The sequence below is a fragment of the Gekko japonicus genome, unplaced genomic scaffold (assembly GCF_001447785.1).
Source record: "Gekko japonicus isolate JY-2015 unplaced genomic scaffold, Gekko_japonicus_V1.1 scaffold57, whole genome shotgun sequence".
NCBI classification, from domain to species: domain Eukaryota; kingdom Metazoa; phylum Chordata; class Lepidosauria; order Squamata; family Gekkonidae; genus Gekko; species Gekko japonicus.
This window is the reverse complement of record NW_015160208.1, coordinates 19,172-25,275: the sequence shown is the minus strand read 5'-3', so window position 1 is coordinate 25,275 and position 6,104 is coordinate 19,172. Positions and strand designations below refer to the sequence as shown.

General features: G+C 43.8%; 1 long non-coding RNA gene across 1 annotated transcript in view; it reads left to right on the top strand.

The window, feature by feature from the left end:
• Positions 1 to 2,754, top strand: part of LOC107108410 — an 8,817-nt gene extending 6,063 nt beyond the window's left edge. The window contains exon 3 of the long non-coding RNA XR_001482441.1: positions 2,676 to 2,754. This is a non-coding gene — a long non-coding RNA (uncharacterized LOC107108410). The remainder of the gene's footprint in view (positions 1 to 2,675) is intronic.
• Positions 2,755 to 6,104: the final 3,350 nt, after the last annotated feature.

The window sequence follows — 6,104 nt, the reverse complement described above, 5'->3', positions numbered from 1 at the left end:
CACGGCGGGGGGTGTCGTGTTTGGCGGGGGGGGGGCGGGGGGGGGGGGGCCCTCTGCAACTTACCTGGCTGCTTCTTGCTCCTCGTGGCTCGACTGAGGGCTGCTGGGAGCAGGGGGTGGGGCTTGTTACATGTGCCTGCCACTGGGCTCCTTACTGCCGGAGCTCCACTCCTGTGCGCTCCCGCAGGAAATGGCCCCTGGAATCACTAAAGATCATGCATTCCTGTAAGGCTTCTAATGAATTTCTGAACATATATTTCTATTCCTAGCAGCTTTCAAAGTAAACTATAGTATAGATAGTTTGCACCTCTCTTGAGAAACCTTAAGGGCTTTCCTTAAAAGAATGTGATCTGTTTAGAAGTCTTACATTCCATTTTTCCTCATCAGTACAAAGCAGCCAACAACATAAAATCATAAATGCTCTGTCACCTATCAGCTACAATCACTATAATGCAATGTGTGCTGTACACAAGGCAGGGGAACCATATAGCAAACAAATGATTAGTTGCCGGATGTGGTTGTTCGGGGACACCATTTCTGTTTTGGGGATAGTATGAAGTGCAGCATATTGCTGCTGGGAGGTAACTGGATCCTGTGCATGAGGGGGTCAGCTAGGAAAAAATCCTGGGAAGCTGCCAGTACAGCGTTGGAGACTTAAGGCACATCTAATATAGGCTGTCAATTTAATGTAATTTTTACTTAAGGCACATCTAATATAGGCTGTCAATTTAATGTAATTTTTACTTAAGGCACATCTAATATAGGCTGTCAATTTAATGTAATTTTTACTTCATTTATACCTCACTTTTCTCTCCAATGGGGACCCAAAGTGGCTTACATAGTTCTCTCCTCTCCTGCATTTCATCCACACAACAACTGAGGTAGGTTAGCATGTGCAATTGGTCCAAGGTCACCCATTCAGACTGTGGTCTCCCAGATCCTAGTCTGGCACTCTAACCACTACACACAAAATGTTTCACTATGGACAAATCTTTTTGCTTAATGTTACACCAGCTATGTCCAAAACAGGCTTGAAGACTAAGCCTCCTGGTTCCACTACCTCTTTCCACAAGCAGCAGTTACTTAACATTTTGAAAATAGTTTGGTTTCAGCAGGTTTTTTTCAGCAGGATTTTGAATAGTGAAACACTAGTCAGTTTTCTAAAGCCCATGAGTAGTAGAAGCTTTAGATTTACTATTGTTTAATGCTTTTTAAACCTCTTGTGATTAAAATGTGTAAGGTTTCAACATGCTCTGGCTGTGAGCTAAAAGCCAATGAAAATGCAGATGAATTGCCGGGGATGAATTTTCATGGATAGATTTAGGTAGGCTAAATCCTTGCATTCAATGCAAGGATGGTTTTTGCCATAAAGTGGCACTACTCACTAAGGCATGAACCTTGGAACATGTTCAGGTGTCTGCCGTAAAATTTTACAGCAGCTGGGCACTGAGATTGTCACAATTATTAAACAGTATCTTTAAACAATGTTTTGAATATTCATGCTCTAACACAAAGTTCCCTGCATATATACATTAAAATGAACAGCACATCAGATGGGATGAGGCAAGAAGAGACTTTTAACACACTTCTTTTCTAAAATAATTCTTCATACACACAGCCTCTCTTCCTACAGCCTCAAGTGGTACAATCCCGCATAAGCTTTATCATGTGATTCTGCTGACTGACTAGGGGAAAGTTAACACAAAAAGACACAACTGATCTTCTAGAGTATCTTGTGTGTGTGTTTCTCCCTCTCTTAGCTAATAATGGTTTGCTGTCAAAAGTCATTTACTGCAGACTATACCCCAAACAAAAGCTCAGAAGCAGCTGCACATTTTGACAATCAGCTTCATTTTACAGTTTTATTGTATAACCACAAATCATTGATCATGTCAGTGGATTTGCACGAGGACCATAAATATGCTCCACTCTCTTCAGACATAATAGATTTCCCTGAACATTCAGTGAGGTGAGGAAAAACATGAACAATTTTAGGGAGCATTTCTTGAAGTGAAACAGATGTGTTTTCTCCATGGCAACTCATAATACCATGGAGTCAGGTCCACATGTCTGCATAAGGCTACCAAACTTTCCTTCCTGACTGTACAAAGTTGTTATATCCACTTTTCTGCCATCCACTGAAAAGTCTCACTCCAGGAGAGAAATACTCCTCCCTTAAGAGGAAGGAAATCACTGGCTATAGCCCATAAAGTACAATGCACATCCAAAGCTATCCCTCAAGATCAAACATTTGTCATGGGCTACTGGTCTGTTAAGGTACTCCCTGTTACCAGAATATACCCTATGATCTGTACCTACTGACTAAAAGCTAGCACAGGTTTGATATACCTTCTGAAAGATACCTCGGGAACACGGAAGAAGATCCATCATGTACACTGCAACATCCATGCATTTTAAAGTTTTCTCAGTTTCACTTGAGCTGCTGCAAACCTACAACAAAATAAGCTCACAATGCGGCAGGAGGGAAGGAATGTGTGCCTGCACAGAAGGCATTCGATGAACATCAGTTACAGGTTAGTGCAACCCTGTTTTCATCTTTGGTCTTTTGTGCAATCCCATATTGAGATATTAGTAAGCTACTTACTTGAAGGTGGTTCCTGGAAGAGAGAATGCAACACCGCTTTTCCCACTTGCTCTTCTCTTCTGGCTTGCAGATCCAGCATGTAATGTGTTATGAAAGTATCAGCTGAAGACCAGGTCACCGCTCTGCAGATCTCCAGGAGAGGAACCCCACTAATAAACATTGCGGAAGAAGCCTGGGCCCTAGTGGAATGAGCATGGACCTCAAGCAGACAAAGGAGACTGGCCTGTGCACAGCAGAAATTTATCATCAAGACAATCCACCTAGAGATCATCTGGGAGGAAGCACTCTTGCCATTATTCAGGCCAGCATAGCAAATAAAAAGAGCAGGGTCATTCCTGAATAACCTAGACCTCTTTAAATAAAAGTTAATCTCAAATCCAGAGAGTCTAACACCCTTTCATTATCTGAGGTTGGGGATGAAAAAAAAATACTCGTAATATAATCTCTTGGGCCAAGTGAAACCTAGAACTACCTCAGGCAAGCATTCCAGACTAGGCCGCAAGACCACCCTCTCCTAGAAAAATTTTAAGAAGGGAGGGTTGATCCTTAAGCAGCCAACTTACCCTTCTCGCTGAGATAATGGCTACCAACCCCCTCACACTTTCATAAAAAGGAGGTGGAACAGACAGCTAATGGCTCAAAGGATTTCTTCATGAGACCAGTGAGGACCACTAATGACCACTGGGGAACTAAAGGACTCTTAGGAGGATAAGTGCTAAACAAGCCTGTGAGGAATCATTTGGTGGTGAACTTGTGTGCAAACACTAAGGAACCCTCCACCTTGGAGTGAAAATAAGATGTAGCAGTGAGACTTAAGGCTCAGCAGAAAACTAAATATAGCGGGCAACCCCGCTGTTTTAGGTGTGATCCCTTCATCATTACACCACACAGAAAAAAACCTCCCACTTGGTAACTAGATCTCCTAGTAGCGGGTTTATGTGACTGTAACAGAGTAGCTTGAATTGCTGGGGAAAAATCCATTTTCATCCAATCAGACACTTTCCCTGTATCTTCCATGCTGTGAGATGCAACCGGGGAACATCATGATGCAATATCTAGCCTATATTGATCAGGTCTGGGTTGTTCGGAAACCTGATCCTTGTGATAGCTCTGTCAGAGTGGAAAACCAAATCTGCCAGGGCCAGAATGAGGCTATTAGTATGCAATCTGTGCCTTCCAGCATAATTTCCCCTAGGTCCATGGTGATCAGTGGTATGGTGGGGAAAGCATAGAAAAGCACTCCTTGCCAGCAAATCTGGAACATGTCCCCCAGGAACTGTGAGCTGCCATCCGCTAGGGAACAAAAAGCTGGGGCCTTGGTATTGTGTTGGGTAGTGAAGATGTCAATAGTGGGTGAAGCCCATGGGGCAAATATAGGGTACAAGTAGACATTCTTGAGGGACCACTTGTGGCTGGAAGATCTGGTCTGGCTCAAAGAATCTGCCTCTATAGTCTGAGTCCCTGCTATGTGCATTGCCTGCAACTCAGCGTGATGCACCACTGCCCATCTCCACCTTAGTCATCTGGAACCTGTGCACCCTGTTTATGTAATACATTGATGTTGTGTTGTCTGATGGGATGAGAATGGACTGACCTGTAGAATACCTGAAAAACAAGTCAGGGCATTTCTAACTTCATGCAATTCTAACACATTGATATGCAATAGCTGCTCAGGCCTTGTCCATAACCCATGGACAGTAAGGCCCTGACAATGTGCTCCCCATCCCTCAAGAGAAGTGTCTGTCATTAGAGTAGCAGTGTGCTGCAACAAGCCAAATGACAGGCCCTGTTTCAAATTATTGGCACGTGCCCATCAGTCAAGGATCTAAGGATCCATCTTGGGGACAGAAAGCCTTTTATACTGTGAGTGGTATGAGGGTCTGAAGTGAGACAAGAACCACAACTGAAACGTGTATATGCAGTCTAGCCACAGGGAGAATGGCTGTAGTTGAAACCGTAAGACCCAACAACCTCTGTACAGAACCAGCTCTCTGAAACCGGTACCAGTTAAAAGATCCCATGTATGGCCTGAATTCCCTCTATGGGGAGGAAGCCTTTTGCTGCCATTGAGTCCAGTACGCCCCCAATAAAATGGATGGACCTGGTATGGGTCAACTTAGCCTTGTTCCAGTTAACAGCCAAGTCGAGGTTCTCATAAGTTTGAAGGATTATACAAAGATGGAAAAGTAGCAGCTACCAGTAACCAATAATCAAAGTAGAGGTAAATGATACACACCTTTATGCGCAAATATGCGACCATGGGTGTTACTCATTTGATAAAAACCCTAGGAGCTGTAGCTAGCCTGAAGGGCAGCACTCTCTTTTGGGAAACCTAATCTTTGTAACAAAACCATAAGAATCTGTGGTCCTGTCCATGAATAGACACATGAAAATAAGCATTCTTGAGATGTCCTCAAGAACTACGAACCATGAACCTTATTTCAATAACTGGAGAACCATCTGGAATTTTGTAACTGATAGATATTGGTAGGTCAAGGATGGGACTATTATTATTATCCCCATCCTTTATATCCACTTAAAAAGAGAGAGAGAGAATAGAAGGCTTTTGGGGCATCTGGGTTCTGAACCAGTTCAATTGCTCCCTTTTCTAGGAGGATACATAATTCATTATCTAATTCCAGTAAGGAGTTATCTATGGCAGTGTTGGTTTCCCAGCAGGGGGGCAAGCTGGTAAACTCCAACCTACAGCCCTGTGTGATAATGGACAAAACCCAGTCATTTGAGGTGATGAGTGTCCATGCCTCTAAAAAGTGGACCAATTGATCCCCAAACATAAATGACTCTTTTGAGGCCTGGGGTTGTTGCCCCATCCTAGGCCAGGCACCATTCCTCCTGTGTTGAGGGGGTGGAAGCGACCTAAATGTGGGATACTGCTGACGTCCTGTAGAGGATGCTCTCTGTTCCCTACTATAGAGATGCCAATATTGCAGAGGATATGACCTTTACCTAGATTGTGCAGGTCTTGAAGGTGTAATGCCCAGAGAGTTTACCGTCTGCCTATTCTTTATTTGAGCAAGCGTCTCATCCATTCCCCCCCAGAAGAGAGTGGAACCTTCAAATGGCAGATCATCGACCCTCTGTCTGGTCTCCAATGGCAGAGCAGTCAATCTCAACCAGGCATGTCTTCTAACAACAAACAATGTGGCTATAGATCTGACTGCAGCATCTGCCCCATGTCTGCCCGCATTAATTTGTTGTTTGGACAAATGGTTCACTTCAGTTTGCGGAGGTTTGGCCAATGCTCTCTTAGAATCAGTTCTAAGTATGGAGTCAGTTTCTCCCAAAGGAAGAGTTGATAACCTGCTCTTGGTAATTTGACATGCACAAGCCTAAAGCTGCAGAGGAGTTACTCTTCCTTCTCAGTGCATCAGTTTTCCTGCCCTCTTTATCTGTTGGGGCTGCATGATAAACCTCGTGACCTCTATGCTGCATCTCCTCAGTGATAAGTGAGGATGGTGGAGGGTGTGTGGTCAGGAAA